The 27,461-nt window shown below is 39.1% G+C and overlaps 1 long non-coding RNA gene across 1 annotated transcript; it reads right to left on the reverse strand.

Moving 5' to 3' along the window:
• Positions 1 to 23,838: 23,838 nt before the first annotated feature.
• Positions 23,839 to 26,981, reverse strand: LOC106014835 (uncharacterized). Its single transcript, XR_002398969.4, has 3 exons — positions 26,766 to 26,981; positions 25,903 to 26,040; positions 23,839 to 25,527 (listed from the first exon to the last, which is right to left on the reverse strand). It is a non-coding gene; the product is annotated as an uncharacterized lncRNA (long non-coding RNA).
• Between the last annotated feature and the right edge of the window lie 480 nt (positions 26,982 to 27,461).

The following is a 27,461-nucleotide window of genomic DNA, read 5'->3' on the forward strand; positions in this document are numbered from 1 at the left end:
TATAATAAAATTCAGAAAAGGGTGTAATGCCTATACTTTTGACTGTCTTCCATCTAAGTGTCACTTACAATATCTAACATTATGAGGTAGAAAATGTATCTGACATGAGAGGAAACAACTGGTACCTAGTTCTTTCTATTTGCCATTTCTTTATATATATATATTTGTGTGGTTTTTCTTCCTTCCTTCCTTCCTTCCTTCCTTCCTTCCTTCCTTCCTTCCTTCCTTCCTTCCTTCCTTCCTTCCTTCCTTCCTTCCTTCCTTCCTTCCTTCCTTCCTTCCTTCCTTCCTTCCTTCCTTCCTTCCTTCCTTCCTTTCTTTTTTGTTGTTTTTGTTTTTTGTTTTTGTTTTTGTTTTTGTTTTTGTTTTTTACATGGACCTCTCCTGCGGGGCAGAGATTAAATTCTCTGGAAAGACTGTTAACATACTGGAATAAATGTGGGAGGTAACATAATGTGAAAATATAATTAATATCACCAAGGAGTTACAAAGAAGGGAGGTGGAAGAGGATTTAATTCAGCTAATTTATCAGCACTTTATACATAATATGTTCACCTCAGGATAAGGAAATAACTTAGTTTCCCAGGTGACCTGGATTCTATTTCTGGCTCTGCTATAGGTCTGAATTCTGATGTTGGGTGAGCCATTTTGTATATAAATAGACATTTAAAATTATTGTTGCTGGCCTGCAGTTGGACAACAATCAAAACCAGATTGGTTCCACAATCAAAACCAGAATCTCAGGTATGTTAAGACACCTGCTTTTCCTTTTAAACCTCTTTGTCTTAGAACATTTTAGATAAACATTCTCATTTCTAAATATGTGCTTTTATATCAGACAACTGCAGGATCTCAGATGAAACTTACCAGCATGAAGCAAATAATAGTAATACTGTACCTTACAAAATCACAGAATCAGAGAACGACCAAGGTTGGAAGGGACCTCTGAAGATCACCCATTCAAACCCCCCTGTCAGGCAGGATCACCAAGAGCACATTGCATAGGATGGTATCCAGATGGGTTTTTAGTATTTCCACAGAAGGAGACTCCACAACATATTTGGGCAACCTGTCCCAGTGCTCTGTCACCCTCACAGTAAAGAAGTGCCCCCTCATATTCAGCCAGAACCTCCTGTGCTTCAGTTGGTGCCTGTTGCCTTTTGTCCTCTCGCTGGGCACAACTGAAAAGAGCTCCATCCTCTCAACACCCTCCCCTCAGATATTTATATAGGTTGATGGGGTCTCCCCTCAGTCTTCTTTTTTCCAGGCTGCATTGGTCAAATGCATAGTATAAACATTTGGAGAAATATACGTTGCCCTTTCAACTGTTTTCTCTTTTCTCCTCTTCCTCCTGTTCTCTTTTCTTGTTTGGGTCACTGCCAGTGTTTCATCCATTACTCTTTGCATCAAAAGGACTTTGCACTCTTGTTTTTGGCAACGCCAGGAGACACATGGAGGAAGGAAAATGAGGTCATCCAAATTACTGATATGTTTTCTTCTTTGCCATTTCACTTGCTTGTGACTTGGCCTTAACTATCATCATTTAACATGTGTAGCAACTTCACAGCACTGTGAGGTACTTTTTTTAAAGAAGTATGCTAAAAGAAGTTAAAAAGATCTACAAATAAATATCCTTTAATAAACATACTTTTTAGCAAAAAAAAAAAAAAAAAGTGCTCTGAATGCTTTCATGCTTTCCCCCAAAGCTCAGTATATCAGTATATTCCATTTTATATTTCTGCTATTATCACAAAGCAGCAAATAAGCCTTTATTTCAATTCTCTATTAACTCCATCTGAATTCATTCCCTTTTATATATTACGTGCTTTATCTTATACTTCAGCAAGATTAATCTTATAATAAGAAACATGGAGAAAATCATTAGTTAAATATGATTATGGCTGTTTGAGTTAGCTTTGATGCTTATGCATGTCATCTAGAACTGAAAAGAAGGTACTAGGAGATATATCTCTAATTCCTTGATTATATTAGTCCTATCATCTCTGCCATCAATCCTTGTTCTTGTGGTTCTGTTCATTGATACCATTCAATAGCAGTAATGTAAAAAAATCACATCGAATATTTGCACTGTATTTACAGACACACGGAATCCTGCAGTTTCCACTATGGATATCACATTTATCAGTTCTAAATAAATTGATTTTCAATAAGCAGCCTTTTCTATTCACTGTGCTTTTCAACAAAACTGCCAGAGAATTTAGCAAAGGGGAAACAGCATAAGAACACACGAAAGAGGAAATAAATCTACTTAGATATTTAAACCAATATTAGATCAGTGTAGTGCATATATATACACTTACTGCAATACTAACTAACTAAAATAATATAGACTAGAATTTAATCTAATCCCTGATATGGCTCTATTGAAAAACAGCTTTGTCAAGGCCATACACAAATGTTACAATTTGTATCAGTTTAATATGTAGGGAAGCACAGTATGTGTCTTAAATTAGGAACTGCCTTTTCATCAGCATGTAAACAGAGGACCGTATCCTAATCATAGCCATGTGACACTGCACAGCACATGCGTGTGCATCTGAGATGAGAGAGCTGTCCCAAGATGCGACATTGCAAAGAGGTTGTTGATCATTACTGGGCTCTGTGATGCACCTCAGAAAAAAAGAAAAAAGAAAAAAAAAAAAGAATTGGGTGAAAAGTCAGAAGAGCACAGATGCATTTGACACTGAGTGGCTTCATAATGGTCCACTTCAAGCAGTTAATTTGTCAGTGTTTTTATTTTTTTTTTCTGAGTGAAAGGACAACACAGTATGAACACACAAAGAGTATCTTAATCACTCCAGCTCTTTGTCACACTCCTTTCATAATAGCATTATGTAAGCATCTGATTTGCATCAGCGTGCAGCTCTGATTGCTGAGAAAGCAGTTTGCAATTCAATAAGCTTCATACACAACATTGCCTTTCTCTTATTTTATTGAAGTAGTGTTGATAGCTGGAATTATACAGATTTTTTCCCTCACACTAACAAGGACCAATGCCACTGTGAATAATATGATTTTTGTCTCTGGATGTTTTAAAAGGCCTTTCAAGACTGAAAAGATACTGTTCATATTTCATATACCCTAGTCTCAATATGAAAGAGACAAAAAAATGTCAGTGGGTCAGGGAGGACACAGATATTGATTTCTTAAAAGGAAAGGATGGTTGCTAAAAAATACATTTTTAGCTCAAATGACTGACCATTTGCTATCTGGAAGCATCGGTTTGCTGTTGATGATATCCTGCATCTCTGCACTAAGCACATTATGTGTTTATTCAGAAATACTAAATATGATGTTTCTAGCTCTAAATCACTAAATCACTAAAACAAACAAACAAAAAACAAAAACACAGACCTGCACTAAAATCAGGGACATTTATGAGATCTGATCTCAGACATCTATTATGAGTGCTTTCTGCCAGAAAGATCCCTCAGTATAGCCAGAGAAGACAAAGGACTCGAGAAGCAAAGTGACAGATAGGCTACCCTTTCCTTTGCACACATAAAACAGTGAGTGTTGAAATAGGGCAAAGGGCTCAGTGGGACGGTGTCAGGAAGCCCACAGCAGAGCTGGACATGGCACCTGTACATGACTCCTGCCTGACACTCAACTACAGAGCTGTGCAGGAGAGCTAGGTCGAGAATGTGGATTACTTTTACAAGGGTCTTGTACGCAATTTAAAATAGTGGAAATTCTTGCATAAGCGACGTCATCAGGTAAAATGAACACTAGTGAGGCAGTTACCATAAATCGGCCAGAGTTTGCTAGCCTTGTTCTTGAACCACTGGGTCATCAGGTATTTTGGGAGAAACTCTTTGAGGTTTGGGTAGAGAAGGTGGTGGAAGAAGTGCAGCACCGTGTGCACCTGGAGACAAAGGTGAACACTCAGTGTTGTGAGAGTCCAGCAGGACACAGGGGCTGCAGTCCACAGCTCCAGGATCAGCTGTGGCCTAGGAATTACCATTTGCAAAAAATGCTTCATTTCCCTGCTCCACCAGCTTCCCTACACGAGCAGCAAGGCCCACCCAAGCAGCAGTAGCAAAGAGGGAGCTGGTGGCCATGTCTCACACTGCCACAGCCCCTCTGGCAGTCATCGCATGGTTATGGGCCCACTGCCAGGTCTGCTTCTGGAGTTGCTTCGCGAAGAGGCTGGGGTGTAGGAAATCTTTTAGATAGTCTTTAGTGGCATAAATATTTCCAGGTATTTGATGTTGTGCTTTTTAAAAAAGACATTTTATAGGTGAATTCTGATGAGAGCAGCAATGTCTGAATTGAATTATGAAATAAACACTAGGCAAAGTAGCAAAAGACTAGAATGTTTGAGTATTGTAGGCAAAGCTACAGGAAATGTAAGTATTTTTTGTACAGAAGTGGATTACTTATTCTCCATCTCTGTATTTCAAGGATAATGCACTAAACAAACAGATTTATGCTATTTTTGAGATAATAGTATCCAAAAGTAGGTCAGTAAACCAGAGTTTCTCAAATTGGCCTTTTATCAACTCTGTGATTTCAGTCTCCACCATCATTTGGCATATGACTGAATTCAGGTGAAAGAAATATAATGAAGTCTCGGTTTTTCGCTTTCCAGTTCCAGTGCACCTAGATTCTTCAAATAGTGTCAGTGAAAGAATTCAGAATTTACTTCTACATTCTTTTGGCCCTTCTGGAAGAATGAAACATTTGAGATACCCTTTGGCAATCAAAGCACTTGACAAAAAAAAAAAAAGGGAAAAAAAAAAAATAAAAGGAACAAATGTTATATTTGAACCCATGAAAAAAATCCTAGTAGTAAAACAAATGAGGTCTTTATTAACATGAAGGGACTAAACACATTACATCAACCTCTTCTGAGCTGCTTATGGATTTCTGTAGCCAGAAGGGTTCATGACATTTGTATCTCTATTAGTCATTGTATTTTATCTGGGCTTATTAAAATACCGTAGTGAAATTTCTTTCCCCCTTCTTTCTAAATCATTTATATTTCCTTTCAAATTATAATGCTAATGATTTTATATAAATGCATGTATATATATATATATATCTTTCTTTATTTTTCATCTTTAATTTATATTCAACTTCTGGAGGTATTACCAGCTTCCTACAGAAACCTACAATGGAAACAAAAATGGTGCATTTGTTAAAGCACTATTCAACAATGCCCTTATGACTGCCAACACTTGTTTAAGAGTATTTTCTTTGTTGTCATCTGTGTGATATACCAGGGGAAGACTGCTTCATGTTTCAGCTTCTCAGTACTCAAAGGGGGCTTATAAAAACAATGGAGAACAAGTTTTTGTTCAGACAGATAGTGACATAACAAGGGGGGATGGTTTTATACTAAAAGAAGGGAGGTTTAGATTAGAAGTTAGGAGAAAATTCTTCCCTCGGAGGGTGGTGAGGCACTGGGAAAGGTTGCCCAGAGAAGTTGTGGATGCCCCATCCCTGAAAGTGTTGAAGGCCAGGTTCATGGGGCTTTGGGCAACCTGATTGAGTGGGTGGCATCTCTGCCCACAGCAGGAGGGTTGGAACTAGATGATCTTTGATGTTTCTTCCAACCCAAGCCATTCTATGATTCTATGATTTACAGCTTGATTGGTGGAAGTGGACAGTTAGCATACAATGCACATTTACATATGTGAAAAAAACAAAACATTACTCTTTTAGTGTGTGTATAGGGGTTATGCTCACTTAACCACCTTAAAAGGTCATTAACAGTGCAATTTCAAGCTCATGAGGGTTAAGGAAATACAAGACATCTTATTTCAGACATTACAAATCTTAAGCATACATTTACTTTCATTTTCCACCATATGCTCATCTGTGTGATATTTGTTTCCTCTCACTGTTGATTTCCAGTGCTATTTACTTTCCTTCTCAAATTCCATTTTTTTTTTTTTTTTTTTTCCATCTTCAGGAAGTGCCAACCTTTATGACCAGCATCACCAACACCTAGTCTCAACTTTATCACCAGTTCTTTGCCCCAATCAGTTTAGATCAGATATCTCTGGCATCAAGCATCCAACTTAAATGGCTTTTTTCTAATTTGTGGGGGTTACAGTGGAAAGAAGGGAGGACAGGAAATATGCTTAAGACAAACCCTGTAGCTAACTTAGTTTTAATGTCTGGCAGGGCTGAGCAAAGTAGACAGTTTTACCAGGTTTACAGTACGGTCAAGTATGTATGGATTTTTAAAAGCCAAGCAAAATAAACTCTCACAAAGTCAGCTAAACCATTTAAAGAAAAGAAGAGAAACCTCAGCTTGCAGCAGATACTCAGCATCAGTTTGCTTGGCTAATTCCAAGTGCTGAATACTGCATTTTGTAACATGAAGCTCTTGGTTATCTGGATAATGTGTTGTTTACATTATGGAAACCTCACATATGTAACATACACAGACACTGCACACTAGCACATTCCTTTTTCTTTCTCTACAATCCTTTTCATTTTCTTATATTTCCTAATTTCATTTTGCACTTGTGTTTCCCCATATAATGACTCCACAACTTTTTTTCAATTAATGATGTTTTGTTTTGTTTTTCTTATTTTTCTTTTTCTTTCATTTTTTTTTTCCTGTTTGTTTCTCTGTTTTTCAGAAACCCTACAGATATTATATTGAACTTTCAGACTTGTTGTAACAGATTTGAAGGACAAAACTGATTTAAAGGCAATGTTGTAACCTTAAATTCATTACAGGAAGGTAACTGAAGAGGTTTTGGGAATACAACAAAAATTCTGACGTGGTACAAGGACAACATGAAAGAATCTTATCAACAAGGTGTTTTCTTATTCTTTTTTTTTTTTTTTTTTTTTTTTTTTTTGACTCAGATGTCTTTTCCTTTCTTAGCTGTAAGCAATCTTTAGAAAAGAGAATTGCAAATGCAAAGCATTTCTGTCAATTTGATTTTTTAAACTTCTATATTCCCTGAAGGCACTTTATGCAAAACCTAACTTCCAAGGGTCAAAAGTACTAAATCCAGATGAATAACCCAGATGTGAGAGAAATATGATCTATATCTCAGCTCACAGTATTATTATTTTCTTTTTGTTCTGTTTTCTTGTGAAGGAAAGTGTTTTCTTTGCCAGAAATAAGGGCTTACACCCTCTCAACTACAGATCAAGATTCACAGAAATCCCCAACATCAATTGCTTTCAACATCTGAACATCTCCAATCTGCCTGCTGGCAGCCTCCCAGGGCTCTGTGGACCCCAGCTGCCTTGGACTCCACCTGGAAGGAGAGCTCTGGATGGAACTGGAACCAGAGCATGTGACAGGGCACCTCCAGCCTTGAGACAAGGCTGCACTCTCTTGTCTTGAGACGTGTTTTTGGAGCATAGCAGATACCAGCAGGCACTGGAAACTTTCCCCTGCAGAACTGATACCCAGTGTAAATACCTTCACTAGATCATGGAGAGGAAGCATAGCAGAAACAGATTCTTTAGCTTCACTGAATGTGTTAGGGAACATGTGTCCCAAAGAATCTCTTCAGATGTTAATCATCCAAATAAGCATGAAAGCAGCAGGCATTGAGCCTGAAGGCACTGTAGCATCAATAGTATGCCCTCCAAAAGATTAATTCAGGAGCAGACACTCCACCAGATGTACTCCTTTAGGCCTAAAGTCACCTTTCAGTGGTTACTTTATTGAAGGCGCTATTCCTTATGTAGCAGTTATGTGTTGGTGTTGCACCAAGCCCCAAGTAATTCCCACTATTAGCAGTAATGAGAAATAAGAGACCAAAACTGGCCAGCTAATGTTAGGACACACACAGAGGATATGTAAAATGCTGTGAAAAGGGTATTTTGAGTTTATACTTGCTTTCAATATCAGATATGGTAAACCTCACCATCATTTCCAAATGCCTTTTCCAATGTCTTCTCCATGAAATGCAACAAATCCCTGCAGATTTAGCAAAAGCAACTTTCAGAAGAGCCTTGTTCCACATAAAGCACTCTGATGAGACTATAAACGAAACCAGTTCCTGTGGAGAGACTGAAAGGAGAACTGACTACAAAACTCAGCTGTTGAGCCATTATGCAAAAAAAATATTTTAACCATCTTGAAGCCTTTCTTAAGTGCTTAATTTCTGTTTAATGTGAAACCAGCACGGTTCACTTGTGATAAAAACTCATGTATATTGATTAGAAATTAAGCCAACAACATCAAGAACTGCTGATGTTAAAATCTACCAATCTGTGGAGAACAGTGGTTGTCTTAACGACTTGAGTTAGATTTGGGGAAAAGAAAGAATATGATTTTTAAACATTTTAGAGGATATTAAAGGATCTCAATACATACATAACCAGATTCCATCTCTTTCTTGAATGAATTCCTATAAAACTAGTTAAGAAAAGTAGAAGTGGGACAACAGATAGGCAAAGTAAAATGCCTAATTGTCCTGTCAAATATTCAGGTGTATTCACAGAACCAGAACTCTACTCTTTCTCCCTTCTCCAAGGTGTCACAATTGTGAACCATGATTCAGTACCTTGGTACATTGTACCAAAACCCAACAGTCGTTTCTGAAAAAAATACAAAGCTAGAAGAAGGTCTTCATTCTCCTCATCCATTATACTCCCCCTCCCCCCAACATGAAACAAGGTGCATTGCGCTTTGAAACAAAGGTAGAAATAAAACTTTAGATCACTTTTTGCCCAGACTATATCTGCTACTCTTCAGCTGTCAGTAAATATGTAAAGCTGAGCCTGTCAAGAGTGCACTGTATCTCTCAGAAAACACTCACCTCAGCACAAGTGGGAATGGACTATTCCTAGTCGAGCTCTCACTTTGATTTTGACCTTCAGAATGCATTTTGTGTTATTTTGAAGTTTGATGCTTACATCTTTTTGTGTTGCTAGCATCTTTGTATGTTAAGCTGTCCATACCAGGTTTTTCACATTGAAATTAAAGAGATGCCATCAAAATAATATGTCTTTCTTCACTATCTGGACAAAAATAGGCTCCAGAAAAATGATACTATTAGTGGACCGATTTGGATCTCTGTACACTTTTCTAACCTCTTAACTTCACGGATTATTTATTCATTTATTTATTTTGTGGCAATGAGATGGGATGAGTTCTGTATTTTGGAGAAACAAAGAATTTTGGATGGAAATGTTTTTGTTTGTTTGTTTGTTTGTTTGTTTTTCTTTAGGGGGATATGATTCACAGAGGCAACAAGAACTTTGCTTTATTTCTGACTTATCCATTGTGGGATATAAAAATGCCAATAAAAAGGCAAAATTTAGTAAAAAATAAATCAGATTAGTAAAAAATAAAAGAAAATCAGTTCTAGGAAGGTCACTATACTTGGCTTGGTATTTGCCAAGATCTTTCAAGAGAAAATGGCACCAGCTGACAAGTTTTTGTTTAGTTACTTTCGCTCTGTAGTCCTACCACCTTCATTGGTTTGACTTTCATACAGCTCAGGAAATTTCCTATTTCAACAGTAGTTTTCTGGTTTTGCTATTAACATCACAAGAAAAATCTGTTTACCTCTTTGTTTTTGTTTCAATGAAGAAAAGGATGCTGAAGAGTGTCAGTGCCAAAGCACCTCCTGATGCCAGTTAGAGTAGAAAGAAGGTTCCTCTTATTTGCACTGGTAAGCTTTGGGTGTCTTGGAATTGATGCTGATTACCTATGTTCAATGGGCTGAACTGAAGCAAATATTTAATAGAGCGAGGTGAACAGTCAAAGCAAACACTTTGTAGACAACTCACTGGCTGAAAATTAAAACTTCAGCAAACACTAACACATTGCCCAGCAAACAGGAATAACTCCCAGCCAGGAGAAAAACAAAATAAGAATAAAAAGCCAAATTAGTATGAATAGTGTTTGTTCTGCCTTATCATTTACATTGTTACATGAAGCAAAACTATTACATTTTGTACAACTTGAGGATTCTATAAAAACTCTCTATAAAACTATGCTTACACCTCCAAAACAAAAAATCTTTCTTATTTATTTCAGTCTCCACCTAATGGATTATTGCCAAAGTCTTTAAACCAAAGACAATTATTAGTCAAAGATTTTGATTAATAAGACTTTGCCCTGCCAGGCACTTTTGTACGCTGTAGATTTTAATAGATAAATGATGTAAAGATCACAGGTAAAATTTCCTAAAGCACTCTGATGTTTTATAGATATTAGCTCCTTTCTTAAAAAAGGGGTCTACGTAAATTGTCCATTTACCTCTAAAGTCAAAATTTCAATATTATATTAAGATTTTTTTTATATATTTATGTCATGACCACACTCCTGCTGGATGAACTGTTTTGGTAATATGATATGTCTTCACTAGAAAGCAGCCCTTGTTCATTCCATATTGTATCTTATCTTTGCTGGAGAGCTGTCTTTGAACTGATGTACTCATACAAAGTAAGATTTAATGACAGACAACACTTGCATGCATGCAACTTAATTAGTTTTGAGCCTAGAACGCTTTTTTGTGGTTCAATGATAAAACTATAAACGAACACTTTGAACAAAATCCTTAAGTAGTTAAACCACATTATAAAGTAGCAACATTTGGCTAAAGAATCAAAACCATACAAATAATCATGTGTGTATGTCTGAGCAGGCTGTGCATGTGAAGGAATATGAGTCACTTTGTTTTTTTAATGTTGGCCTCGTGACAGCTGAGCAATGTAATTATCTTCTTTTGCATTGTGCTAGTTTTATCTCATTGGTATTAGATTTTTATTTTCTCCATATTCTAATTTCTGAAATGTGTGACATGAAACACTCCATGAGGTAAAGCATGTAAAGAATATTCCAGTACTATTAAAAAGATAAAAATAAAGCCAAAGGGGGGACGGTCTCGTTATTATGCACATTAATAAATATTCCTAATGAACAGTTTGAAATTGGATTACTTTACCTTAATTTGAAATAAGGAAAGAAAGACAAACAAGAAGATTTTTTCAAGCAGGCCAAAGGGTATATTGAATATATACTAGGCACCAAATGAAAGAAAGGTATATAAAGCTAGAAATATATCTGGAGATTTTGTTTCTTATGCCAAATAAGAATCTTATGCAAAAATGACTACATTTGCACTGTTGACTCTGCCAGTTGACTTATGAGATATGCATGAACACAGGGCAAATAACAAAAGGCATTCCAGAATACTGTTATTGCCACCAAAAAAAAAAAAAAAAATGTACACAAGAAAAATACACAAAAATCCTAAGGTTGCAAATACACAGAAGAAAGCCTGTGCATACCATTAAATAATGAAATAGGAATAAATACCCATTTTCTGCTTTCACCTACTTCCTGACCAGAATTAATACTGACATCAAAAAGATTACTTCCAGTGTAAAGATTTGACAAGATTACTGTAAAACAAGTTACATTGCACAACTGTTATAAAGCAGGTTTAGAATCACGTGTACATCTCTTGTTCCTGAAGAGCTTGAAGATGAAGCCCTTGGAAAGGGCTTGGGAAAGATGAAGTGCTCCTGGTAAAGTGGCGTTCAAAGAGTACGGCAAAAATATTTTCTACTAGTTTGGAAGATGGAACTCAAACTATTAATACGAATGTCTACAACACTAGACATTGTCCAACTTAGATGTGTACACTGAAATGAGAGGGTTGTGACCTAGATTAGGACTCTGGAAAGCAAATATATAAAAGCTAGCGAGAAGAATCTCAACTGAAGTGACTGAAGTGACAAAAAAATAGAGTGACAAGTAGTCAAGTTTTAGTGTTGTGCAAACAGCCAGAAAGGATTGTTATCTTGCAATTTTATCTGATTGCATAGGCTGACTCAGCAGTCACATAAGAGCACCAATTTGACAGTAGGTCATGTGCACATGTGTAAAAAAGGGAAAAATACCCTGTCTTTCAGACCATCTCCACTGCCTAACTGGCATGACTTCGACCTTGCTCAGATTGCATTTCAGTCTCACAGTGCAGTAGGCATGACTGGATTTGCAGGAACTTCTCTGCCAGAGCTCAACTCAAATATGGGTGCTCTCTCAGTGCTACATGGGTGCTACATCCACACTATATCCGCAAGTACGCTGACACAGTGCATGCTGAGGGAGACACTCTTTAGCAGCCAAAAACTCCAGAACAAATCCAGGTTTCATCACCTACTTTGTAGCTTAGTGACATTGCCATCAATTCATATGAGCTCTAACAAAGTTAAAAATAAATTTTGGACCATCAACTCAGGATTACTCTGTGCAGCAGTAAATTTTCTTACTGGCCTGTAACACTGCTGAGTGAGTCATATAAAGAATTTTATGAATATGAAAAATACATGGTTTTTTTGGTTTGTTTGTTTGTTTGTTTAAGAACATCATATCATTTTGATTAGAATATTAAATTCTGAACTTTCCTGGAGAAAATCAGCGCAGATTATCTTTTATATAAAAATATTCTACTATTGCACATTTTCCCCAGGCAGCAAATTTTGCAAAACCAGCAACTTTCTTACATGACTGAAAGGTGAGCAATCCAGTGGCAACACTATATAAGTGTAAAAGGATGAACAGTCTTCCACACAAAATCTATTAAACCTAAAACCACTAGGCTCTGTGTTCAAGGCATTCAAAAGTCGAACTCAGAAGCATTACTAATGACAGGCATATGTAATAGGATCTGTGTGGTGAAGCAATGCATCATTGTGGCCAGATTTGGAGCCAGATCATCACTTTAGAAATATCAATAGCTGGATAATGTCCAAGTGCCTTCCTCATCAAAGCACTGACTCCAGTGAAAATAATAACCTCAGCTTCTGGAGACAAAGTCCCAATCAATAATGAATCTTAACATGTCTATAGGATCTTCTGCCTTCTCAAATGTGACTCAGTGCTGACACCCTTCTGGCACTCTGCCTGCAACGGCTGCTTACTGAAAGTTGAGTGGCAAATGTGGGCTGGTAAAAGTTGAATACAAATATGATATTTGAAGTATGGTTTACCAAGAGAAAAAAAAAAAAAAAAGTAAAATGTGGCTATTGGAAAAACTTAAAGAAACATTTTACTGCAGTTATTACATTTCTGATATGAAATGTAGCTCGATACATGCATGGTGAGAGTCCTGAAAATCAAAAAAAGACTGTAGTCATACAAACCAACTCTCTGAGTTTTGGAGCCAAAGGATAAGCATCAGTCTTTCTAATTTTCTTACAGATGGCCATGTAGCCTGCTCAAAAAACCTTTAACTGAAAACACTATATATATATATATTTTTTTGTTGTTTGTTTGTTTGTTTAACAGAACACCATCAATTAGCCATGGGCCACATATCAAGCCATAGGACTTGCAGCTAGAGAAGAGTAACTCTAATCTATGCACATTTCATTTTGCCAGCTCAAATATCTAATGCTTTGTCTCTCAAAATAACCCAGTATTTGTCAAGAAAGTCCCTGAAAACTCTGGGAAAACAGGAATTGTTTTACTAAATTAGACCCCTCACACATTTAATCCTGTTTCTGGTAACATGAAGACCTAAGAAGCTAGGAACTCATGACCACCAGGGCAGGATTCACACTGATTTTCAGTTTAACTCACAGATTAATTTAGGCCTTGATCCTCGTTCTGTATTTTTATTATCATAAATTTTGATTTGAATTAAAGCTTTAGAATCACTGCATTCTTAAAACGTATTTCAAAACATGCTCTGAAAGTCTAAATTCTATGGAGGAAAACGGATCATTTTAAACAAATGACATTTCCTCTATGATCAAGTTCTACACTAGATCCACAAGCATACTGACACAAATACAAAATTCCCTGTGCTGTAGGAAATCTGTTTCACTAGTAGTAGGTTAGGAATGAGGAATCTTGTACATTTTATGCAACTTTTATTACTTTAGTTAGTTAAAAAAAAATGTTAAATTCAAAATATTCATGGCTGCCACTCTGACAGAAATGTAAGAATCTCAAGCTTGCATTTGAACAGACATTCCTGCAGGACAGAATGGAAATTCATCAAAGAGCATAAATGCTTGCTTAAATACCCACTGATGTTGGTGGCATAACCGTATGTAAAACTTCTGACTGAATCAGGACCTCTAACTGCTTCGAGCCATTTTTTCATCTGGACTTCCAGAGACGTCACTACCATTCCACTCACAAGTCTTGCACTGTATGGTTGCATGGATAAAGTTTCATACATATATGCATGATATACTCAGAGGCTAGAAAAATGCATTTTACTCATAGCATTCCAAATCTTCCCTGGAGTACACATACATATATTAAATTCTAGAAACCTCAACTCTGTAGTATTGTAGCAGAAATTAAGCTCATCTAGGGTTTTTAATAATAAAGAGCTGAAAAATAGGCTTCTGAACTCATGCTTAGGTGCCTTAAGAAATGACCTGATTTGTAGAAGCTGTGAGCCTCAGGTGACTCGTGGATTTAGGGGAGAGGTTTCTGAAAGAGCTGAAAAAAAATATAAAAAAAAAAGCTTGATCTGCTCCATTTGTTTTTGGTAGGAGCATTACTGTTGAGCTCAGTGGAGCTCAGCTGCTAACTCTTAGACTTGTTTTTGAAAAATAGGTAGTCATAGGAACTAAGCATCAAAGAACACTCAAGGAACTGGGCAGGGTTTCCAGAACACCACAACAGAAATGCATTCCATATTTCTGAGTGTTTACTGTCACTGCTTGCTTGAGAGACAAACAAGTGCATAGGAAATAGGATATGAGAAAGATATTTCTTGTTTATAATTGTAATCATATTTCCTACGATCCCCCTTGCCTGAACAATGAAAAGGGAGATACATCATTGTTTGTTTGTTTGTTTGTTTGTTTAAAAAAGAAAGGAGAATGGAAGGTATGTATTAATACAACACCCACAGGATTGGGGCAGTGCATATAGAGAGAACAAGTGAAAACATACTTTTAAAATATTAAACATGGAAAATTATGAAACAATTAAACACCTGTCCTTTCAGCACTATTCCTCAATACTCAGGGAAATGTTTCTTTTAACTACTCCAATTCTATTTATAATTTTTTCCTTAGAGCATCACATTTTTGTCATCATCAAAGCTAAAAAAATATTTCTCATTTAAAGCAACACACTGGAGGAGTTACAGGAAGCTGAATTCTCCCTAATTCTATTTAATTTTCAGTTCATTTATTGGTTATTAGTAGAATCTTCTCAAGCATGTTTCTCTTCTAGATTTTCTTCTAATGATTGAGTTTCTTCATACTGCAGCTGATACACTTTTCAGTGTTTTAGTTATAATTACCAAATTCAGAATGAAAATGAAAACCACTTAATTATGTAATTTCTTAGAGACAGCAAGATAATTAAAGCCCTCAGAAAAGCAGCCCAGAGGCATTGGCTGTTCAAAAAGGTAAAGAAAATGTAACACAGACATCTCAGAAAAGGACTAAATAAAATATTGTAGGAAATTATACATGCATCCCTGAACAGATGCCCTTAAGAACTGTATACCTTAATCAACATGAAATACCGTATTTACATAACAGAGCATGTGAAGCAAGACATGTTACCATAAATTGGATTTTCAGAAGTTAGAAAAGATAAGAGACTGAAGCTGTATATAACATTAAAAGAAATAGGGCTGAAGATGAAAACAGAATATACAAAGATTAAGCAGGCAAATAGAAACATATATGGGACTGAACTGCAAATGAAAAAGTTAAAAGTTTACTAAGTAATGTATAAAATGAAAGATTAAGATTTTCCTGTTGAAGGACAAATTAAAAAAGTTATTTCACTTTGTGATAAATCTGAAAAGAATGATATAGAAAGTGTAGAGATGTCATATTAAACATCAGTATAAACTTCTTTATACATGGATCTCCATGCTATTGCACTTTCCTAAACTTGAGAAATATCTGCAGCTGCACACAGCAAAACCCAAACCAGCTGGACTCTTTTATATAGCAAAAGGGCAAATCTAAAGAAGTTTCACATTCACGATTCACATGAGAAATCCTTCAGTTACATCTGGAGAAACATGACCATCTATCTATCTTGATAAAAAGCCTTAACCCCTTCGTTCTAGCTTTGTGAGGTGATGACACAGGTTTAGGTTATGATCAGAGGGTTGGACTAGTTAAAAACCACATTTCTACTGCTGCACAGAAAAAAGAAAGGTGACTGTGTGCACATTGGAAGAGTCTCATCAGCTGCAAGGGGTGATACAAGCCCTCAGAAGGGTATATACCCACATGGAGAATGGTCCCTCTGTATGTAACTTGTACCACCTTTGAATTACCTGTGCCAGAGTTATTATGCTATTTCTCCTGAATGAAATCAGCACACAAAAAACACCATTTCATCTGAAGTTAATAGAAAATGTAAACAATGATTTTTATTTATTTTTTTTTATCTTCATGCTAGAAGCCTCAAACTGCCACACCAGGAAATCAGCTTTCTCCTGTTCCCAGCAGTTAACACGCATTTTACATGCGTTTTGGCAGTAGGTAATTATTGGCTACACTCTTTGCCATAAGGTTTTTTCCTTTTATAATTAAGATATCCTTTGCATTATGGACAGTTAACTTTTCTCCTGCTAAAGACTGCAGGCAAGTAGCATGTAAATTATAAATTGATACCAACATTTCATAAGGACAAGACAAAGAATGACTTGCTCATGCACTGAAGGTTATATGTGTTTAACGTAAAAGTCACAGGAAATAATGACTTTTCAAAGCTTTAGTTTAAATGGATCAGAACATAAAACTGGTTGCCTCCTTCTACTGTCATGAATCAAGGCACAGCCTCAGTGAAAATCAGAAGATGCAAATTTCTTTGAAAGTGTTCTTTCACTTCCCTTCCTTACAGTTTTTACCTTTATTAAACTTGCACTCGCACCCTTGTGATGCTCAGTCTGTGTGGCACCCGAGAAAAAAAAAAAAAAAAAAAAAAGAGGTTCTGGAAAAGAGATATGAAAGAATCAAAATCACTCCTCGAGACTGAGATCTTTTAACAGTCCCAGAGGTGTTATACAGCACTTGAATAAATTAGGACACAGCACCCTGCTAATCAGCTCTTGCTTCTGCCTTTCAAATTCCCCCAGCACTCTTTCGATGATGATAGGGAATCAGCAAATATCAAACGCTATTTTTAATATAACATATGCCTATATATGATTTATATACAAAAGCGGTGCTTCCTTCCAGCGGAATGACTGGTTCGATGCATTTGTTGTATATTGCACACGTACTTTATCTGTAAGTAGATTTGGAGATACCTTCCCAATTCTCCATTGCAATTAACACCGGTTCTTGGTAATTTCATAGAACAATGACATTTCTACCCCCTTTTGGTCCTTCCAGCTGCCTGCTGTTTCCCCAGTTCATGACATTTGTCACCTGGGGTACTACAGTACACGGAGAATTCTGTGAAATGCCTCTAGCATCTATAAGATGTACGAAAACAGCTGGACGTGCCAGGTGGGGTGGGACTGCGGGCAGCCTGACCTAGCGGGAGGTGTCCCTGCCCACAGCAGGGCGATGGACCGGGTCCCTTAGGGCCCCTTCCAACCCAAACCACTCCGAGATTCCTGCGAAGGGGCCGAAGCCACACAGAGCTGGGCTGTTTTACAGACACGAGTAGGGTAAGACACGCTGCAGGGGCCGAGCAGCAGCAGCCGCTCTTGGCAGCCCGCGGGGGCGCTCTGAGGGGGCTGCGGAGCCGCGGCCCCTCAGGGCGCGAGGCAGCGAGGCGCGGGCGCCCCCTGGCGAAAAGGGCGGGCGGCGGCGGCCAACTCGCGCCGGGCGGGCGGGCAGCGGCCCCCAGAGGCCGTCGGGAGCAGCGGCGGAGCCCGCTCGCCTCCCATTGGCTGGCGGCTCGCCGGCGGCAGCCAATCGGGAGGCCGTTGTCAGGCGCCGCCGTCTATTTTTGGCTTGAACAAAGAGCGGGGCCGCGGCGGCCGGGTTGGGGGGGGGGCGGCGGGGAGGAGGCCTCCAGGCACCCGCTGTGGGGAGGGGAGGGGAGGGGAGGGGAGGAACAACAGCACCCGGTGCCGGCTCAGGCAGGTGCTGAAACCAGAAGTACTCGGTTACAAAACGGCACTTGAGTCGGAGTCAGAGCCCCAGGAAGGGCTGTGGCCTTCCAGCCTGGCTTTCTGCGGCCTCCAAGCGCCCTGCGCAGGTGCTGAGTGCGAACTGACTGCTGCCCGCCCGAAATTACTGCGGGTATTGCACGGTGGTTCACGGCGTCCCTGGCAAATCGGCAAAAGAGCAAAATGGGATTACAAATGTCGGCTATGCTCTGTTTTTTAGGTTTATTTCAAAGCTACTGGTCTAATAAAGTCACATAGTGTAGCTGGCTGTGCCTGGTGTACTTCTGATAGGTTGTTGGTCACTAATAATTAAAATTTACTGAGAAACAAGACTGGACATAAACTCTTAAAAAAATACATACATCGAATATTTTGGAAGGTTCAAATATTCAAGGCAACTTGAGCTGCATTTTTTCCAAGTTCTCACACAGTTCCACCATTCTGTAAAGCATTTTCATCTACCCATTAATTCAGTGGGATTAGGCATGTGCTGCAGCGTGCAGCGAAGTGCAGGGGTGAAGAAGCACCCCCAGATTAGAAAAGGAAAGACTAAAATATGATAAAGAAAACTGTTCTTCCAATATTTAGGCAAAGGTTTAAAAGAGTAAGTCAATATATTCCAAAAATGCCCAGGAAAGCAAACAAACAAACAAAAACAGGGCTACAGGGCTTGCTCAGCAAGTTTTTAAGACCCTGATACAAATTTTAAGAGGTTAGTTGGCCATCTAAATATTTGGGTGTGTAGACACAGGTGGCAATTTTTTTGGGGGGTCCTTGCATAACTATAGATGGCTGTTTGGGCTTTGTAGCATCCTGCTTACAAAAATAGAAAGAAGGGGTGAAATGCAGATGTGTGTGGAGTGAACCTGCAGCCCTCCAAAGGAGTAAACTGAGCCACAGGTCTTGTGCTGGCCCTACAGTGCAGGAAAGGATTTCGCTGACAGTGTGTGCTGAGATCAAATTTTGGACACCTTGAGAGGAAAATGTTGCAAAATAATACAGACTGTCAGCCAACAGCCATTCATTTTGTAGTGAGAAGTATTCCCTGACAAACCTTGCAATGTCAGAGCAGAATTGGCCCGGCTGCTCCTTGTAGTCATCAGCCCTTAAGTGATGGTCAGTGTCAGGCTGGGCTGAAATCCTGGTCCTCATTACTCCATCCCCACGGATGCTTTTCAGTTGCCAGTAGGACATACCGAACCAGCAGCGAAACAAAAGAACAAAGTCTGCTGCAACGATGTTTGGATGTAATTTCAAAAAAGTGGCCCATGGATTTAAAATCTGCCTGGAAAAAAAAAAAAAAAGCTGTTTATTCTGTCATTGCCAGAACATTGATATAGTCAGAAACATTATTTTAGTGAAGTTTTTACATGCCATTGAACATTTTCTCTGTGTTCACGGGTTGTCAGTCTTATGTGCAGATTAAACTAAGTTCTCACAGAGGAAATGCACGCAGCGTGAATTCCGTTAGCTTTGCTGATCCCATTATGCGCCATAATGTGAGAGTGAAGATTGCTCTGCATAAATATTCATCTAGCATCTTTCAAGTTTTCACTTTTCATTCTGCTGCTGCCTGACCCTGTCTGCCACTTTTCTCTGAATAATTGTTACTGCTGAGCAATCCATTTGGAGAAAAAGGCATTTGCAAGACTATAATATCAGAACTGGACTCATGTGGATTGTCACTAGGACAAGATGCAGCCTGGTGCAGTGTACAGCTGTGGACATTAAAATGATCTACTGTACTATTTGGAATTGCTCTGCATGTTTCTTTGGAAATGCCATTGCTTCAGGCTCAGAGGCCAGACCAAACACATAGGTGGCAGCACCCCAATTTCCTTTCTGATCACTCAGAATCAAGATTATGTTTTTTTTTCTCTTTTAATTCCAATATGTTTTGAGTTATAAACTGTTTCAGTGCAGTTTCTAATACTCTACACCCCAAAGGCTCTGCTTGTGCATTGAGGCAGACTGGAAGTGGTGAAAATAGCAGAAACCATCTGATGTGTTTTTGTGGAAGCAAGGAGTGAGACTTGAGGGCTCCTTTGATACCAAGGGGGGAGTATGAGGAGCCACTTCATGGGCTGTGCTGCAGACCTTGCCCAGGCTTTCCTTGGGCAGAGCATCAGAGTGCAGCCTGTTCTCCCATGCAGAGCTGAGACAAGCTTGCAAAGGGAATGCGCTTTTCTTCTTAAAAGGTGCTTACTTCTGCCAGGTATTGTCATAACACGTTTTTCTTTCATTTTTTTTTTTTTTCATCCAGGTAGAGTTCTCCTAGACACCATTTACATAATTTTCCCTGCTTATCAGCTTGACATCTTAATTGCAGAAACTGCACCAACAGGTGGAAGCTGTTAAATAGCAGGCATCAACACCACAACAGGTAAAAAACAATAATCATATTACTCAAAGAAGACCAAAGTGGTGAATATATGCTCTCAAAATCAAGTTTAAACCAGACATATTCCAATGATGACTGAAGTGAATTAAATTTCTTTCCAGTTAGACAGCTTTGATCCAATTGTCCAGAAAACCAAACCAAACCAAACAACAAAGCAGGGTGGATAAACACTCATGGGCGTGATGGTGGCTGTGTGATTCAGAACGGTCTGTTACAGCCTGACTTGGGGCCAGCTGCTTGGCCATAGTCCCGTACCGCCGTATTTGCCTATGGGCTCAGATGGATACTTGGAAGCCTGGATGGACGTCAAAGGAATGGGGCAGGCATTTTCCAACAGAAGCTTGGGCTGTTATTCTCACTGTCAATAGTTAAATTCATAATGATGCCTTAGTCTGGTTTAGGGGGAAGTTAGAACAGCAATCATGTTCCCATTAGCAGTAGTGTAATCCCATTTCTAACGTGAACTTCATATCCACTAGCCTTAAAGTAGATCTTGCCTCTGTGTTTTATGATGACTGATGGTAACATTAATGTCTCTCCAAGCCCTATGCCTTTTTCTAAAAGAAAATTGCCATGTGAAAGAACCTCATTCTTCTAATTAAGATCAACTCATACATAGAGTGCAGTGTATTTTGCTGTCACATCAGAGTGTGTACATCATGTTGACTTACGCGTGGTGTGGTCGATCGGCCATGTGAGTGAGGGATTATGCACAGGCTTTCTGGATGCTTTGGGGCTTGAACCCTCTGAGCAGTAGATCACAGATGCTTTCTGTTGCATATTAATAGCTAGCTCAGTATGAGGACTGGAACCCCAGAACTGCCATAAATGCTAAAAACATTTAAGCTCCAAGACTTAGAATACATAACTTAATGTGCTACTGAATGTTCTAGAAGCTGTTTTTCTTCTATTTTTTTTTCCAAGCCATTTTTAAAAGGAATTCGAGTTCACATAAACATTAATGTGTCATAAAATTTTTAAACTGATTTTTGAACTGATGTGACACTCTGTACTTGTTTTATTTTTGCCATGGAAGTATAGCAACTGGTTGCACAGGCAAAAATGCATTTTCAGTCATCTAAGGACAAACCCACCTAATTGGTGTTCCTGGTTGAGCAATAAGAGATGAGTAAGCCCGACTTACCTTTGTGGGTGTATATATATATGTGTATATATATATATATATATATATATATATATATATATATATATATATATATTGATGCAAGCCCACAATGGTTTGTCTTTAAAATATCAGTAGAGTGAAAGTGATTTCTCTAATGGAGTTCCTGGTAAGATGGAGTTTCAAAGCAGTAATTCAATGGCTCTTTCCTCGTCCATAGAGACCTTGTTAGTAGCCACAGCCTAGGCCTTGGAAGATAGATAACATGTTTTTGTTTTTTTTTTTTTTAGTGCATATTCAGCAGGGAATTGATATTTGGGCTTTTTTCTCACCAAATTGGGTTCATTTTAATTGTCTTGCCAGGTTGTCCCTGCCTATGAACAGCCCCAAATGGTAGAAGCATTACTGATAAGCATCTAACAAAAGAAAAGATGGATGCTTGGGATCATTGAGGCCTTTTTTTTTTAGCAGAAACAGAGCAATAGTAACAGTGCAGCTATTTTCCTCTATTCTGTGCCACATTTGAACCTGAAAAAAAAAAAAAAAAGGTTATTTGGAGGGCAAGGGGAAGAGGGCCAGGGAGAGCATTTGAGGAAATCTAAAGATACATGTTCGATCCTCATCTCTGATACACAGCCCACAGATTCGAACACAGCAGCCAATCTGGTCAGCATCTAACTCTTCCTGTTTTAGAGTATGTAATAATGTGTTCTACCTTAAGGACTGGGAATGAAATTTGGGTATGTTCTTGTTTACAGCAACTTCGGATAACTTTTTTCCATTACAGAGGATACCTACAGGTGTATCTGCTGCATATCCCCTCTGTTCTCCTTCTCTTAGGGCATGCAGAAGTGGATTCTGCTTTGGAAAGCCAATCTTACCTCTCTTTATTTCAACTAGAGAATAACTAACCTGCTTTGCATCTATTCCCTGCTTCCTCAATGCTTTCATGCATCCTTTTATGAAAGGAAGAGGAGGGTGATCAGATCCCTGGGTGTATGCTTCTTCCATTTGTGGATGACTTTAGACAGAAGCAGGGCACACAACCTGATGTGGGTTGTGAGGTATCATGCTGTACCATATGGAAGAAGCAGCTGTAACATCTGAGCTGGAGCGCAAATCCATCCCTTATTGCCATCGGTGCTGTGGGTCTGGCAAGCTTCTGTCCTCCCCCCTGCCTCTGAAACATCAGCTTTTAGCCACTGCCAGGGGCACTGGCGTTGGACTAGTTTGTTGTTCTTGCTGTCGTTCCAGGTCAATAGATCCCATGTTCTTCCAGCACTCTGAAAAAATAAATGCTCTCCCAGAGTTTTAGTCATCTCTTTGTTATTCTTTCAAGATTACCATCATCAAGGGAACGAATGTTAGAACTGTTCAAATTGATATATTTTATTTTTTTTTCCTAAACTAGTAATTTTCAAAGCTTGCTTTAGTTTTTACTCTCGCTCAAGATAGGATTATACATTACATATTCTGTTGCAACTAATTAGTTCAGACCATGCTGTGTTGCTTTGTAGGTGTTTAGCCAAAAATTGAAACAATAATTATGTAAATGCAGTCTTCTTTCTGTGACTTTTAGTAATGTTTTGCTGTGAAGTGAGTGTTGTTTCTGGGAAGGAAGCAACCTATTTAAAGAATAATTATTACACTAAGCAAAAGAGAAATGTAATTGCAAAAAATGTCCAAAAAGTCAAGTATATTCTGGCCATGACTGGCATGTGAAACTGTTTGCAAAACCCCACTTAATGAGTCAAAAATCAATAAGTGGACCAGTTACTCCAAGAGAAGACATAGTTAAATTCTCCCCAAACATTCATCTCTGAATCCAGGTGACTTTTCATGGTAGAAACTTGATGGTAAGACTTCTTATCATCCTCCCTCAATATATCTACTTATGTCTTGCCTTACTTTTGAATTTAAGACCTGGAAAAGATTGCCTTTGTGCCTCCTGGCTAGAATGGTCCCCTTCCTGGTAGGAGTTTCAGAAAATTTCACAGTGTCCCTAATTTATTGTAGCCATGTAATACGTATAGCCAGAGAAGCTGTGGATGCCCCATCCCTGGAAGTGCTCAAGGCCAGGCTGGTTGGGGCTTTGGGCAGCCCGGTCTGGTGGGAGGTGTCCCTGCCCGTCGCAGGGGGTTGGAACCAGGTGATCGATCCTTGGAGTCCCTTCCAACCCAAGCCTTTCTATGATACCCAAAGGCATTACCAGAGCATGTGCTAAAAAAAGAAAGCAATCAAATGAACACCACAACTCCCACCCCAGGAAATATGACTTTGAGGTGTAAAAAGATTTACAGTCCATTTATTTGTACAAACAAATACACTGCTAAGACTGCTTTTAAGTCGCTAAAGCTTCCCTTACTATATTTATAATTTGGAAAATACTCCATGTTCCAAACTGACAGGATCTTTCATCCCATTCATAGTTTCCTATTCAAACTGTATGAGGGAGGAAAAACTCAGTATGTTGTTAAACAGCAGACAGAGTCAGAAATTCATGAAGTGAATGATCACCTTAAGCTGCTGCTTTGAAGTTTCACCACAGTTTTCCAGCTCATTTCCTACTGATGGAAAACTTGCCAAAAGTACTCCCAGCAGAGATAAAAATTATTTGGCCTGATGAAATCCACACACTTTGAGATTATCAGCAGATCAAAGACAAGAGTCAAGCTGTATGCCATAGACAATTTACATAGAATACATAGGCAATGATAATATACATACATGTATATATACATGAATCTCTAGCTAATTAATGCATTACTTACGTGGGTAGCTCTAAGCAGAATATGAAAAAAAGTTCCAGTGAAATCTATAACGTGAAAAAGCACATTTCACATGATTGCTTTAGACTTGATATATGTTGGGCTAACCCTACTGGATTTATTTTCTTGCTTTCAAAAGCTTTGTGAGTCTGAAGCTCATCTGTCAACTTTGTTGTTGTTACAGGATTGATAAAGTCAGAAGTGTCTCATGTTTTATTTTGCTACACAAGAGCATCTGGATGATTTCTCTCTCCTTGATCTACGGCTGTTTGGAAAGGGTACACAGAAACAACAACCAAAACTAAGTTTCTTATTAACATGAGTGTTTGAACTGATAACAGCTCCTGGAAGCTTATGCTTCATTAATTTCCTGTGGAGGGAGAATGTTGGTAGAAATGGGCCTTTTGGTGCAGACGTGTTTGCATTCTGCTGTTCCTGCTGGAGCCAGTAGGTCTCTGGGGGAGCCCAGGGCTGGGGTGGTGGGGACCAGGGAGGAGGCAGCACAGGGTGCTCTTGGTCCCCATGTCTTAGCAGACCCCACATGACAAAGCAGGCACAAATAGCTGGCCTTGCTTCATCCTATAGGTCTGACTCAAAGTTGGACTTTAAATAACGTTAAGCAGTGAAACACTGAACACCATGTACCAGACAGAAACTTGTGAAGATAAGGACAAGGTACCTGGGGAAGCTCCTCCTGCCACCCAGCAAGCTGCCCACTGCAGTGCAGTGCTCGACCTCTGCCAGGTGCAGCACTGTGCATACCTTGTGGAGGTGGAATTTGCAAAAGGCTTTTTTATGGAGCCAAACATCCCACCTGTGCATTGCAGTTCTGGGAAGGGCTTTTGCAGAGTGCGCTGTGGGGATCCAGATGTGCACCTGCTCTGCAAGAGAGAACATTTCACTTTACCACTGGATTTGCATGTCAGTGACTGAATCCATTTTCAATAAATTGGCAGAAAAAAAATCATGTAGTGAAACTGTCAAAGTTGCTACAAAATGTCATTGTCCTTGGTCAACCCAAGCATACAGCTTGCAGTCCAAATATCAGTGCCACAAAACCTCAGACCTGGCTGGGCGTTGAGAACACATGCAAGGAATTACAGATAGAACTGATTGAACATTTCAACAGAAACAAGAGGTAATCCCAGTCAAAGTGAAAATCTCAAGGCAGTGCAGTGTGAAGCCATTGCACATACTTCATTAATGGATCTGTAAAAACAAAAACACCAAGTTTTTGTTTGTTTGTTTGTTTTTTGTTTTCCTTTGTTTCCTTGTGTTCCTCTCTCTTCCCCCCCCCCCCCCCCCCTTTCATTCTCCCTTCTCCCCCTCTCTTTCCTCTTCCCTATTTGGAAAGCATCAAGACTTCCTGCTCTGTATAGTTGGTCCTGAGTTTCTTCTCATTGCTCAATATTTGATTTTTTATTTTTGAATTTATTACATTTCTCTTTTTAGAGTAATGCTGTTTTGTCATATTTCAGTCTTGGCTCCCGGGCCTATTTGTTACACACAGTCAGCTAAAAATAAGCTTCTTTTCCCTTGGATGCATTATATAAATTCAGTCCCTAGCCATTCGATAGTGCTTACCCAGTGATGCTGAGTTGATTTCACTTGTACCTTGTGTAACTTTTATGACTCCAACAGAGACAGAACACGGTGATTTATTTTTTTTTCCAGCAAGTTTCCATATCAAATTTTTCTTCCCAGCCTTCCCCCAGCTCACTGCTGAAATCAAGCATATTTAAAAAGCACAATGGGCACTCAATCTGTTTCTTTAATGTGATCGCTATCACTGCATGTAAGATTAATTTCATTTCCTTTCTCAGAAATTGCTCTTGATCTGTGATATTTAAGTCAGTCCTATCTGAACTGCCACGTGATATTATTCTGACAGCTTGAGCTGCCCTCCCATAACCTCATTTGCCCCATTGTGTCTTTGTGGTATTCCTGCATCGCTGCTGAGAACATGATGGACGTGATGTACCCTTGCCTGTGCATTTCTTTATAGAAAGCATCAGGTGAGAGTCTTTAGCATGTTCAATACAACCAGCTGATCACAGTGTCCTCCCAGGATTTAAAAGCTATTAATCAACTTCCTGCATTGCTCAGATAGTTCTGTTACAAACAAACAAAGCAAACAGATAGAAAGAAATATTACATCAGTAGACAGCATTGTTCCACAGTCCAAAATATTGCTGTAAACCCCAGACTCAGGAAAGGGGCAGCAAGGCTGTGAACGACCACAAACAAAACTGGGGGGAAGAAGAAAGGAAGGGAAGAGCATGGGTGGAGTGAGGGAAAAATAATCACAGGATCAGATATGAAACAAGCCTTTCATATTAATTGTTGTAATGAAGTTATGCAGATGCTATCAATTAAGCTATAACTAGGTCCATGCCTTAGCCATAACCAATTAGGTCAATAAAAGAACACAAGTGCCAATGTCTTACCTCATTGCTCGGTCTAAAACTTACATCCTAAAACTGCATGTTCAGCTGCTGCCCAGGTCCATGTGCCTCTTTATCTATACTCTTGACAGGCTCTCACAGAAAACACTGACAGGCTGCATTATCTGGTGAAAAGCTCAGGGCTTGCTGCCAGCTCCGTAGGCTCAGCTGCTAGAGGGCCCACTCGGGTGTGGGGTCCAAATTTTGCTGAATCCTTTGCCTGCAGGAATACAATTTATTCAGCTCCAGACCATCTGTTGAAACTTTTCCATGTGGCAATAATTAAGTAATTATTAGGGCAGAGAAAGCATGAATCTATCGCCTGGGGACAAGGATGGGGGTGATGACTTCTGCCCAAGCTCTATTGAGCACTAAATGTAAAACCCTTGTGAGCAGAGGCAGCTGCCCTGTCTGTCCTCTGTAACTCAGAATATCCTTTTTCTACAGCGTCTGTCTGTTGCCTTTGAGATAGACCTTCAGGTCTCCACAGGCACCAAAAAGGAGTGTAGACCGGGTCTTCATCCTGCTGACCAGGAGAGCCAGGCAGTGAAATGCTGTGCAAACAGAGGAGGCATGCTCATTCCTCGGTTCATCTTCATGTGCAAGGCAAAGATGAGGTTGGTGCTCTAAATTATCAGCTCAAGATGGGCACCTTCTGACAACCCCACGTAACACCTTCTTGCAGAGAATAATAATGCT

The sequence above is a fragment of the Anas platyrhynchos genome, chromosome 1 (genome assembly GCF_047663525.1).
Source record: "Anas platyrhynchos isolate ZD024472 breed Pekin duck chromosome 1, IASCAAS_PekinDuck_T2T, whole genome shotgun sequence".
Lineage (NCBI taxonomy): Eukaryota > Metazoa > Chordata > Aves > Anseriformes > Anatidae > Anas > Anas platyrhynchos.